This window comes from Lissotriton vulgaris, chromosome 7 (assembly GCF_964263255.1).
Source record: "Lissotriton vulgaris chromosome 7, aLisVul1.2, whole genome shotgun sequence".
In the NCBI taxonomy this organism is placed as follows: domain Eukaryota; kingdom Metazoa; phylum Chordata; class Amphibia; order Caudata; family Salamandridae; genus Lissotriton; species Lissotriton vulgaris.
The window spans coordinates 603,977,949-603,991,852 of NC_141695.1; the positions used below are offsets into that span (position 1 = coordinate 603,977,949).

General features: G+C 45.4%; 1 protein-coding gene across 2 annotated transcripts in view; it reads right to left on the reverse strand.

Moving 5' to 3' along the window:
• Positions 1-13,904, reverse strand: part of UNK (unk zinc finger) — a 670,943-nt gene that overhangs the window by 33,537 nt on the left and 623,502 nt on the right. The window lies entirely within an intron of this gene.

The following is a 13,904-nucleotide window of genomic DNA, read 5'->3' on the forward strand; positions in this document are numbered from 1 at the left end:
TGTAATAATTTACCTTCTAACTAGGCTGAGGACCAGTTGCAGAAAAGTTCAGCTATACGAGATTAAGGGCGGAAATTGGTGCTGTTGGGGCCTGAATTGTGGATCCCCACGAAATCACTTGAAGAAATGGCAAAGCACCAGAAAACAAGTGAAGTCAGGCTCATCCTAATTTCCCTGCTCCAAAGAGGCTACGATGAAAATAAGACATAGCCGAATGAAATAACCATTTGCAAAACCAATAAATATGGCTTGTATTGTGATTTACAAGTAACATTCATTGTCTCTGCCAATGCCTGTCTATAGGAGGAGGGGGGAGAGATACTGATGAACTGAACAGCAACAGTGGCCTGGCAGCAAGATCACAATTAAGCCAGTAGACGTGCTGCAAGGATATAGTGGTAGAGGAGATCAGCTGGCACAGCATGGGAATGGCGCCATCGAGTACACTCATTCTGTTTGCAGTATCCCAGCATCAGAGGTGAGAAGCCACTGGATTGCCATTTTAGTGACAGGCTACCAGTTTAGTGATGACAAAAAATATAAAGTCAAAATGCAGTAACAAAAAACATTTAATATTTCATGACAAACTGCTGGGACGGAAATCCTCCCTCCCTGGTAAACAGGTGTGTTCCTCTGCCCTGAGTGCCTGACAAGTGTACCTGGTATCCTGACTTTTTAGGTCGAGCCTGGGCAGCGCATGCGCTGCTCAGCGAGGCTCGCTGTATTGAGGCATGGAATAGAAGCTCCACCCATCTTTTCAAATGGCTCCCATTACTGTCCTTTCGAAATGGTTGCTTTTGATTGATAAATAGGCTTACTATCAATTAATCAACTTTATTCGACCTAAATAATTTAGACCATAAAAGCACATTAAAAAAATACATAAAAAGTCCCACATCATTTACAAGACATATTTTAAAATCAGTTCATTTGTTTTAATAAAATAATCGTTAATTACATTTAACTCGCCCCCTCTTGAAATTTTATACATACAATCAGAAAGTGTATAAAAAGAGAGTATGTAGGAGTGTCAAAAACCTCAACCTGGGTCCGCCAACAATTCCTATTTTATTCGACTGCATTGATTCATGATAATACAATTATTAATAAATCCATATTTTTAATAATTGCCATATAAAAGGAGGGTTAACTAAATGATGTATATCATTTAATCGTTCGTCTATTGTCATATATGCTTAGTAACCCCTCCTTGGTACCGCCTTGTCTGAAATTGCAACCTCCCAAAAGGACTGGACTTTTTTTCTGGTATTGTTACATTGTCTGCTTTATCTAGTCTTTGAGCAATATTTTCTTTAATGATATTCCACAATGCCACCCACGATGTTCTTTCCTACAAGGCAGCACAGCGCCCGCTTTTATATTTTTAATAGTAGTTGCTGCGGATTCGCTTTACCTATAACAGCTGCGCTTATTTATCTATTTACTTGCAACGTGGTCCGATTTAACTATAGTAGACGAGCTTATTTAATTAATCTATAGCGGATGCGCTTATTTATTTAATTTTCCAGTGCTGTCCGCCTTAACTTTAGTATCTGCGCTACAGAAACTTTTTTTATTTAAAAAAAATATATATTGGGTGAAAGCTCCCGATACCGCGCTTTCACTTTAATGTTGTCCTTGCTCCTTTCTTAAGACGCTACTCACTAACCTGAATATGGCGAGCAGCATCTAAAGGCAGGGGTGCGACCACGATTAAAGTGGTCTCACATTTGCGAGAGTTTGAGCTATTAGCATTATAAAGCCAATGCCCTTTATATGTGTATTGGTTTTAAAACACATAAATAAAAGGCATTATAATTTACAATGCCAATAGCTTAAACTCTCGCTTAGGTGAGACGTATTGCATTGAAAATGCTTGTTATTTTTGGATGTGTGTCGCACTAATCTTGCATGCGAACTTGTCTAAGCCTGCCCAATCATAGGACGTTGTAGACTTATCCTGTGACCTTAAGGGGTCACCCAGGATGCCTTCATTTAAGACACGATTCAGAAAAGGGGGTGGTGATGAACAGAGTGTCTGAATTAAGCAGACCTCTTACCCAGTCCAAAGATCAGGGCTTGATCCATCACCGTTATTTATCTCACTGCACCATCCCAGCTCAGAACCTGGCTATATGCAAATCACTCTGTCCTTGGCCCAGTGCATCATGGGAACAGGGCAGACTAAACTACCAAGCCAATTCTTCACCAGAAAGGAGACAAGCTACCGGGGACCGGTTTCTGGCATTTCAGCCGTCTTCGGCCCGGCTTGCTTGAATCCTGATGGTGCAGTGAGAAAGGGACTCATGTCTGAGTATACCCTGCCACACCTATAGTGGCCAAAAACGATTCAGAAAAGGGGGTGGTGATGAACAGCGTGTCTGAATTAAGCAGACCACTCTTACCCAGTCCAAAGATCAGGGCTTGATCCATCACCGTTATTTATCTCACTGCACCATCCCAGCTCAGAACCTGGCTATATGCAAATCAGTCTGTCCTTGGCCCAGTGCATCATGGGAACAGACACAAAACTACTGTTCATGTCATTTGGTTTAGCTTTGAGCGGTGGTGGCAGCATACTTTGCTTTAAGATTTTAGTAGCGTGACCAGTCATTTTTATCTGGCTTAAGTGAAGGCCTGTTTGCCAACTTGTGTAAACTAATTCTTCTATCCTTTCACCAAGTCCCTTGAACTAACATCCTGAGCAAGTGCAGTAGTGTGTGTGGCCTGTGTGGTACATACATTTGTGTGAAATTGTGAGCAAAATTAATACAGGCCGTTGGGATCAATGCAGATGCCTGCAGTCTAGCTTTGCACTAATTGGAGGGAAAGGACTGTGCTGCCAGACAGCTTATTCCTAACATTCCCATAGCAAAAGGGGGAAGACAGACACTGAAGCGAGGGGCGTGGCCACAGGGCTCCCTTAGATAGTCTATGAAGCTTTCTGGGGAGCAAGGAGTAGCTCATCAGTCTTCATGAACCCTGCCATTTGGTGAATAGAGGAGTGAGACTGCAGACTCTGTTGTGAAAGCTGAGGCCTGCACATTTGTCTCTACCCAATTCCTCTTTTATTTGGGTTGGTGACATCCAGGTGCAGAGGACCAAGTTACTTACCTTTTGTAATATCTTTTCTATCTAACTGCTCATTATTCATCCCTAGAATATTTCAAGTCACCAGACTTGACCTGGAAATCTTAGAGCAATAGATACAATGTTGTTAGTTGGCATGGTCTGACTCTGCGACAGCCTTGCACTGCTCTAGAACAAAATGTAACAAAGCAACATATAGGTACCACTCCTGCACGCTGATGTCAGATTCTACATTGTTTTTCTGTACCCTCAGAAGCAGATCAACTCAAATTGCTCGGTTTTACCACCCAAAAGCCTCATGCACTATGGCAGCAGTACCACCAATCATCTTCCTTGCAGTGTCCAGTGTGCTAAAACTAACTTAAGACCTTTATAAGATGTGCAGATGTCCACAACACAGAAAAGCGAAACAGGAGGGAGTTGAGGAATTAACAGTGTGCACGCGGATGTTGAGTGTCCTGAGGCGGAAGCCGGGACTGTTTGTGCGAGTGAGCAGCAGAATCGCTTTTTAAAGTGTAATTGTATACTTTGTGCTTTTTTATTTTAAACTGACCCATCGTTCACTCTGGGCATCTATTTTCAACTTACTTCTGTTCTTGCTCCACTGATCCTGCTCGCCCCATTGCAGCCAATTAGGCGCTGCCGGGGTCCAGAGCGGAAGCCACCATCTTAGGTGAGGAGCAGGCGAGTGGCACAGTGCTCGGCCCCTCCCACCTCTACGTCCATAAAATGATTCTCCCACCCAGGAAGCGCAGCGGACGAGCGCATCGGGCGCGTCGACGGCGCGCCGAACACGCGCCAAAGGCAAGCCCGTCTGCGCCCGTCCGGATCCAGCCGGGACTAGGGGCAGACCATGCTGCCCGTCCTATCCACTATTCCAGGGAAGACCTTATGGAATATAATAAAGGTCAGGGCCATCTGCCGATGGAGACACTTAGTCGAGTCAGCAGAAATGGCATTCTGACCAAGGGTTGTTCTCCGGTAGGCCCTGTAAACAACCAGGTAAACTCTGAGCATCATCCCCACTCACTTACAATCTCTTACCTAAATACTCGTTCCCTGGTGAAACACCAGATGGATATTTTCCTTCTGCTGGACATGGAGAAACCGGACATCCTCCTACTCACCGAGACGTGGCTGACCCCAGATTCCGCCCCGATATAATAGCAGCTCTTCCACCTAATTACTATATTATTCATGCAGATCGGGTCTCGGGGAAAGTGGGCGGAGGAGTCGCGGCAATTATCCGCACAAATCTGGATGTTACCACTCAGAACTGCCTCACGTTAGTAAACACAGACAATCTAGTGTTAAAGATTGACTTCTCCCAAATGACGATGGCATGTGTCCTTTTGTACAGACCCCCTAACTCGATGCCAACATTCCCTATGGCATTGAGCGACCAAGTTGCTAATCTAGCACTGGACCATGCCAGGATTTTTCTAGTAGGTGATCTAAACTATTGGTTTAATGATCCCATGGAAAGTCCTCAATCGGTCGAATTGACTGAACTTATGTCCAATTTAAATTTTACTCAATTAGTGCTCTCCCCTACTCACCGCAAGGGTCACATCTTAGACCAGGTGTGGACCAACACCACCTGTGTAACAACTCCAACAACCCTGCCATGTCTCTGGTCAGATCACCTAATTCTCAAATTTAAGTTATGTTTCGCCCCCGCTAGGACTCCCACACCGGCCGCAGGCGGTTTAGCCAGGAATTGGAATGCTATGGATAAAGCAGCATTTCTACAATCACTAGCCAACACCACTCCCTCCTTTCATAGTGATATTAATTCTTCGGAATCCATTCTCACAGGCTGGCTACAAGCTGCTAGCGATCTTCACGCCCCTTACAAAAAAGTCAGAATGGCACGGCGAGCTGATGCCCATAGATGGGTCTCTCCTGACTTAAAATCCAGGAAATCGGCTTTGCGGCAGTTGGAACGCCAATGGCGTCGCGAATATGACCCTGAGTTAAAGATCAAATATACAACGGCCAGGAAGGAGTATATGAATGCCATCTCCGCTGCGAAGGCGGCTTACTTTTCTTCCCGAATCCTTAAATCTTCAAATAGATCTAAGGATATTTTTACTATCCATAACGAACTTAAAAACCTGGATAATGTCCGCCCCAAGATAACTCCCACCCAGTCGCTCTGTGACTCACTTAATACCTACTTCAGTGAGAAAATAGTAGACATTATAGCTAGCATCCCCCAGCCTGCGATTCCAATTACTACCGGTATGGAAATCAAGAAGAGCCCTGGCACCCGTAGTAGTTTACCACCCATAACCCAGGATCAATTTCAGGAACTACTAACAAGAGTTCAATCCGGTGCCCCCTCGGACAGCTGGACCCCTTACATCCTGAAAGAGTGTTTTTCTGTCGATTCAGCCCCTGCTCTTACCCTCTTGAATGACTACCTGACTTCCGGCCTAGTTCCTCTAGCGTTTAAGGAAGCCACGGTCATACCGCTCCTGAAAAAACCCGGGACTGAACCATCTTGTAAGGCAAACTACCGGCCCAACTCCTTATTGCCCTATCTGGCAAAGGTCTTGGAGGCCCACATAGCTAAATGCCTCTCTAACTTACTTGAGGAATCTTGCTGCTTTGACCCCCACCAAGCAGGATTCCGGCCGGCACATTCAACAGAGGCAGTGGTAACCACAGTCCTGGATACGCTGCGGGACTGTGCTGATAGACGTTGCCCTCAGGCTCTGGTGCTCCTGGACCTGTCGGCCGCGTTTGACACGGTCGATCACAACATCTTGATCGACTGTGTCGGACAGGCCGGCATACGGTACACGGCGGCCTGCTGGCTGAGGTCCTTTCTGGAGAACCGCACTCAAGCAGTACGCCTTGGAGACCTAGCTGGTGCAAAACAGTCCATTACATGTGGAGTTCCACAGGGCTCCTCCCTGTCACCCCACCTGTTCAATCTCTACATCCTCCCTTTGATTCAGGCCCTTAGAGACGAGCAGGTGAAGGTTTTCAACTATGCAGATGATTTACAGCTGCTTTTTACGATCGACAATTCTGAAACCTCCATCTTGCACTTCCAATCGACCATGAGGTTCATCAAAGCATGGATGGACCAAAAACAGCTGAAATTGAACCCAGGGAAAACCGAGTTGGTCCTTACTGGAGACAGCGCCAAGCTTAGGGGCCCCCACTATTGGCCATCGGATCTGGGTCAAGCCCCGACCCCTTCAACATCGGCTAAAACACTTGGGGTCACCGTGGACTGCGATCTTTCACTAAAAGCACAAGTGGGCCAGGTGGTCTCCAAATGCTTTTTCCAATTAAAAAAATTCGGAAGGTCCGGCTTCTACTCACCTTGGAGGCAATTACCCAGGTTGTGATCGCCACAGTTCTGTCCCATCTGGACTACGCGAACTCCATTTATTTAGGTCTCCCCCTCTATTTGTCTAAACGCCTCCAGATGGTACAGATCTATGCCGCTAGGCTGATTTTGAATCAACCGAGGTGGCATGCAGCCACTCCTTTACTCATGAAACTTCACTGGCTTCCAGTCACCCAAAGCTGTGCCTTTAAAACAGGATGTATGATTTTCAAATCCCTGCACTGTAAAAGTCCCAAATTCATTGACCAACTAATTACAAAGTACGTAACATCTCGCAACCTCCGCTCATCCCATCAGGGCCTCCTCCAGACGCTCCCTTTCAAACTCAAGCGCTCTGGAGGCCGCAGGTTTGCAATACTTGCCCCTTGTTTGTGGAACACCTTCCCTCTTGAGATCCGAACCTGCCAAGACCTCCTCTCATTTCGGAAAGCCTTGAAAACCTGGCTCTACAGACAAGCATATCAATAACTTTCCACCCCTCATCCACGTTTATGTTACTGTTGATCTTAGCGCCAAGAAACCAACCGGTGATAGTGCGCTTAACAAGTGCTTTATTAACATAACATTAATAGGAATCTGAGATATCCACCACGAAGAGAATTAGCAAAGGGAGACTGCTTGTTGTTCTGATGGACTTATCAACAGATTTCTCACTCTAGAATAGATACCCAAGAAGTCTGTATGAGTGAGTGAGTAGGTGTATAAGTAGCTCAATGGGTGACTGACCCAGTGGGTGAGTGGCTGTATGGGTGTATGAGTGAATATGTCCGTTGCTGTATTGGTGAGTGAGTGACTGTATGGGCGAGTGAGTGGATGTGTGTGTAGTTCTATGAATCAGCGAGTGGGTTTGTAAGTAGTGGTATGGGTCTATGAATGGAAGTCGGAATTCTGTAGGAGTGGGTGTATGAAAGGTTCTTTGGATGTGAGTAGGTGCATTAGTGATTTTGAGAAGATGGCAGCCACCCGCCTTTTTTTTTTCTCCTGCAGCCCCGCCAGGAGAGGCATGTAGGTAATCGGCTACGCTCTTTTCTGGCAAACTAATATGTCCCTACCAGAGGCCAACTCCCACCCAACCCCGTGAAGCCCTGAGACCTTAATACAGGAGTCTCTTTCATTCTGTCTCTCTTACCCATCTGGGTTTGAGTGACTATTCTACTGCAGATTTTTGTCAGTAGATTTAAGGAATCTAGGCCTGGCAGAGCGTTAGTGTGTTCTGACCACCCATTTTCCGTTGGTCCTGAAGAAAACCCGGCAATTTCCACCAGCGGGTTGAAACATGTAGACATCTAACACATTGATACACATGGTCATAACAAACTGTAATTGTATCCTTCACACATTTTTAATATTGTCCAGTAGTCTAGAAATAAACTTTATTAACAATAGTCATACCAGGACAATTTTTAACACTTTTTTTGCACTATTCACACACAAAAAAAACCAACAAAAAAAAACCCGCTCCACTGTATTTCAGGTGTCGAAGCACACCCTGATGGCATTCGGCTATCAGGGTGGACCCCGATGATGAAGCATGTCACCAACTAGGTTGGTGAGTGAGGGGTTTATTATAATCCAAGAAGGACTCTCTTCTCATCTAATCTTCCCACTCAGATCGCTCCTTGAGCTTTTCTAGGTGATACTCCTCTTATGTATATTGATAGTTCGTCTAAGGGACTAGGAGTACTCCCCGTTCACAGTTCCTGTGAACAAATTCCCTTACTCTCCCTTGTGTTTATTTATATTGATGAGTATCCCCTGGTAGAGAATTTCTCCTTCTTCCTGCTCGTCCTCTGATGTAGTAGGGTGATCTCTAGGAGGCAGAGTAGTAATGGGACATGGTGCATTGCAGGAGTGGTGGGAGGTGGAGGCTGCGGTGCTTGTGGAGGCACCTGCGGAGGCGGAGGAGGTGTAACAATATCCTCCTGAGGAGGAAATCTTCTTTTATAGTCGGCCAACATATTCTGAAGGTCTACAATTAATGCTGGAGGAAATTGTGAAGGCTGCAGTCTAGGCTGCTGAAAGTATTGTTGGTACTGAACAGGAGGGGCCGGATAATGATGGTAAAACAGCTCCTCATTCTCATGTTCGTCATCCTCCTCCTGATATTTCACATTAAGTTCAGAAGGACTTCGTGTGGCTCGAAACTGGCCTTCGTCATCATCTGAACCCTCAATATCCAAAAGGTGGCTCGGAGGTAAAGGAGACATTTTTGGTGTCCTGAATTGAGGCTGTGCAGATTGTTGAAATAGAGTTGATGGAGCGGTTAGTCTCGTCCACGACTGAGACATTTTCATCGTCGACGGTAAAGTAGTGACATTCGACTGTACAGTAACAGCCGGTGAGATTGCCATCGACGGGGCATCTTCAGTCATCGACGTTGACATTCTCGTCGATGATTGTATCTTCGTCGACGGTTTTGGCGCTGTCATCGATGACGATGACTGTCATCGGTGGTGTCATTGTCTATGTCTTCGTCGACGATAGCGTTGTTGACAGATTCGTCGATGATGAAGACTTTGCTCTCGTCTACGGCGTAGTCGTCGACGATAAAGGAAGCGTCGCCGGTATTGACGTGGTTAACGCCGTCTACTATTTCGACGACGAGAGGGTAACAGTAGTCTTTGTTGACGTGGAAACAGGCGCAGACTGTGAACTTGATGCTGAAGAAGAATTTTGGCCCGATTTACCTTTGCGAAGGCCAGAAGATCTTTGTTTTTCCACTGGCGCTTCAGAGGACTGAGGGGAACCAATCTCCGAGGAGACCTTCGGCTGTTTCTCCTTTTTTCGAGATTCTTTGGCCATTTGAGAGACTCTCTTCAGGCTGACCCTCAGGCGACATGGGCCTCTTGGTTGACAAGGACGACGTGTAGCTATACACATCAGAGGCAGCAAACTGCTTCTTCTTTAGCCAGATTAGAAGTCTTCCTTCTCTATCCCTCAGGGTTTTAGTAGAGAAGGTGCGGCAGATCTTGTGTTGTTTTGTCTCATGGCTGGGATAGAGACAATAGAGACAGTTTTATGTGCATCATCCACATGCACTCTTCTTCCCACAGAATTTACAGGCTCTAAATATTCCAATTTTATCCGACATTATTAGTAAAGAAATCTGATTGTAACTTATCTGAAAAAGTGAAGAAAACTGAGCAGAGCTCAGGGAGACTCCCTTACACAACAAAGTGCGGTGAAAATCTGAGGGACTAAGCCTCTCTGGGGAAGGTTCTAGAGGGTGTTGGTTGCTGATTGGCTGAGTTTTTACTTTGGTCCTTTTTGTAAAAGGAGACTAATAGCCTATATAATATATGGATACTGCCATAATAGCCTATGGAAAGGTACTAATTTTTACTTTCCACTTTGTTATTTACGTACCGTGGGATTCCCACTACGACGACGCGGAATGATTCAGGCATGTGAATCTATGAAAGATACCCCAATACTGGATAACATTTTATTCAGTAAAACAAAAAATCCAAGCAATGGGGCTTCAATACAAGCTACTCTTCCTTGTGAAGGTTAAAGTGATTCACAATTCCAAATCTTTCTTCTTTGACTCTTCGGAACAAGCGTGGCGTTGGGTGGAGAAGCAGCCCTCCCGATAATATCTACAATGGCAGGAAACTAAGACATTGAAACGGGATGTCGCATGACAAATGGTTGACTGAGGGATGGTGCAGAGGGGGGTGGGAAATTCTCTTCCAAGTGGGAGAAGGCGGATGACCAAAGTAAACCAGTAAGAGGAAGACCTGTTGGACTGGCTGGGACATTGAGACCAAACTGTACCCCGTACTGACCCTCTGATAACAGTCAAGTCTGGAGTCGCTACAATTACTCTCTTGGCTGCACAGGTTCTATACTTATGGGCCTGGTTTCGACTTAACCATGGACATTTATGTATTGTCTGCCATCACCGTTTGTGATATTACTGTTAGTTAGGTTTTCAGTGTTAGCCAGACAGAAAATTGAGGTCCGGGTCACAGGATATCATCCCCGGTTGTTCGACAGGTACTTCATGGTTCGAAGTATGGAGCAGAGGGATAGGATTGTTAAATGTTGCTTGTTGATGGTATGTTTGTCAGATACACTTTTCAAGGCTGTGATCACTGTCTTCCATTTGACCATTTTCCATGAGCTGTTGTCCCAATGTATAACTCGACTGGTTCTCTACGATACCTTACTTGGAAATTCAATTGACTTCTACAAGATTAAGTCATGTGTCACCCTCAAGAGAGCTAAACAGCTTGGGGGCAGACATACTTCTGCTTCTGAAGACGGTTGCTAGAGAGTGAGTACAGATGCCATCAAAAATATGACTTGATTGAGTACCACGCAGAATTCAACAAAAGCTCCAGAGGAGTCACTACCCTTGTTAATGCATACCTGCCCCTCTTGACAGACCACATCAAGGCGGACAAGACTGGGCTATTAAACTTGGGCAGCAGACATATTTTGAGGACCCTCTTCACATTTGACACAAACCTCCTCTCATTTTAGTACTGCCCTATTATCAGCACTGAAAGGTCCCCTGATAGCGGGAAGTGATTTCAATGGCTTGGCTGATTTGATCTTGCACAGGACAGGGCCATCTTCATCAACACTGCCCACTCTCAGTATACTGGCTCCTTTTTGCAGAGCCTTAGATCTCTGTGAAGTCTGGCAACAATCTAACCTCACTCAGTGGAAATACACATTTTTCTATGGTGTACATTACTCGCTGCAGTTCCTTGATTATATCTATGTTCCATATACTTGTCTCAACCGCGTAGGTGACTATCAAACTTCATGCACAGCGTCTGTCCGACTACGCTCTGGTAGAACTCCATATCCAAAGAGATTACCCTGGGTCCCCACTGCTGTGGAAACTAGAGACTTGGTGGTTGACTAAAATACACTTCTTAGGCAAGCTAAGAGCAATATCCATCTGTTACTTCCAAAAAATACTCGTTCTGTGGGCTCATCTGGAACCCTGTGTTGGGCCTATGAGGCGGAGGATATGTGGTGAAATAATTTCAATGTTAGCCTACCACAAGAGAGATTTGTACCATTGAACCTCTTGAAGCAGCAGCTGATGCTGTAAGGGATTATACACAAACTGGCTCTTCGATATCCCTTCACAGACTTACTATGGCCACCCAAGAGCTGCGAAATGCTCAACTAAATGAGGCAAAGGAAATATTGCAATCCTCCCAAAGGAAGCCATATGAACTGCATTGGCTCAGCCGCAGGGACAATAAATACACCCATTACCCACATCGCAGATGTGAACAGGACTCTTACATACACCAGGAAAGTCAAAGGACGTTTGCGGCTTATGCTTCTATATATGCTGACCCCTCTTCTACACCATTGACTAATGGTCAGGACTTCTGCAACTATCCGCAACTAACACCAAGCCATCACATCACATTAGATGACTTACCACTGACCAGGTAGTACATGCCATTTCCGAGCTGGCAACAGGCATATCTTTGGGCCCTACGGCCTCCCCATTGGGTTTCTCAAGTGCCAGGCTTCCATTCTTGCCCAGCCCCTGCTGAACTTATATGTGGAGTCCAGAGCCTCGGTTTCCCTTCTCTACAACCTTGTGAATCTATGAAAGATACCAATACTGGATACTTACAGTTACAGGTAAGTAACTTATTTATTTTCCAGTATTGGGGTATCTTTCATAAATTCACATGCCTGAATAAGAATAGCAAGCAGTGCCCCAAATGGATAATGGAAACTTATTCACAAATATATGCACGCGTATAGCTGGTAAGCACTATAGTGGACGGTGGATAGTGCTAATATATATATTGCATAGTAACCATACTACATATGAGAAGTGATGGACGTAACACAAACATGTTCCATTAATAAGAAACAGTCAAGGATGCTATATAACACAGTAAGCGTATGTAACAATATCTACCAGAACATGGTAACAGAAAGATACATACATATCTACATATACTCCTTTTTTCTTACAAAACTTCTAACAAAAATTGGTATACCTTAGTGAAAAAGATTTAGTAGTACTGCCTGTCCAACAGCTGCATCAGCTCTGTGCGATGACTCAAGGCAGTAATGCTGTGCGAACGTGTGGGTTGTCTTCCACGTTGCCGCTTTGCAGATTTTGTCAATTGGCACTCCGGCAAACATAGCAACAGGAGCGGAGACTGCTTTAGTGGAGTGCACTCGTATAGTTCGTGATAAAGGCTTGCCAGCCTTGTCATGGCAAAATTGTATTGCATTTGCTACCAATCTAGCTATGGCATCCTTTGTGACTGCAGTTCCCTGACAGTTTTGACCATAAGCAACAAATAACTGTTTTGATTTGCGGATCTGTTTTGTACGTTGCAAGTAAAACTTGAGACATCTTTTTATGTCAAGAGTGTGTAAAGTTCTTTCAGCCGGAGTTGACGGGTTAGGAAAAAATGTTCTGAGGATCAAGGGCTCATTCAAATGGAATTGAGATGGCACCTTCAGAATGAACTTAGGGTTTGTTCTTAGAAGGACTGTATCATTAGAAAAGTGTAAGAACGGAGGAGATATAGTGAACGCTTGTATTTCACTACCCTTTCTTGTGGAGGTGAGAGCCACGAGAAGGGCGACCTTCCAGGTTAAGAACTTAAGTTCCTCTTTATGTATAGGTTCAAACGGTTGCCTCATCAACTGAGATAACACTATATTCAGTTGCCATTCTGGAGGTGGAGCCTTGATGGATGGAAAGGTTCTATATAGGCATTTCATGTTATGTTATGTTATGTTATGTTAAAAGGGTGCTTCTATAGCGCACGGCTACTCCAAGGAGTGTCCCGGCGCTGTTGGAGCCTCACAAGACGAGGAGAAGAGCAGAGGAAAAATCAGGCAGTATAGGTCCTGAGAAACAGAGCAGGGATGGAAGAGACTTATTGCTGAAACAACCAGGTTTTCAAGTCCTTCCTGAATGTCAGGAGATTGGAACAGGACCTGAGCGCGAGAGGAAGATCGTTCCACAGTTGGGGCGCCAGATGTTTAAAGGCACGGCCGCCGATGCGAGCTCGATGAATCCTAGGGGTGACTGCCCTAGCTTGTGACGACGAGCGAAGGGATCTCGATGGAAGGTAAAACGTGATCCACTTTCGAAGGTAGCGGGCGCCAAGACCATGCAGGGCTTTAAAGGCGATGGTCAGGGCCTTGAAAGCGATCCGCTTCTTAATAGGCAGCCAGTGGAGGGTTCTGAGGAGCTCCGTCGCCCTGGCCCTTATGTTAAGGCCGAAGATGGCTCGGGCTGCCGAGTTCTGTACTATCTGTAGGCGTGATATAAGATAGTCTGGGAGGCCAAGGTACAGAATGTTGGCGTAGTCCAGGCGAGAGCCAATCAGGGCCTGCACAGTGGTCCTTCTGTGTTCGATGGATAGGAGGGGTAGGAACTTTCTCAGCATCTTTAAGATTGCAAAGCATCTACCGGCCAGGCCCGACACTTGTC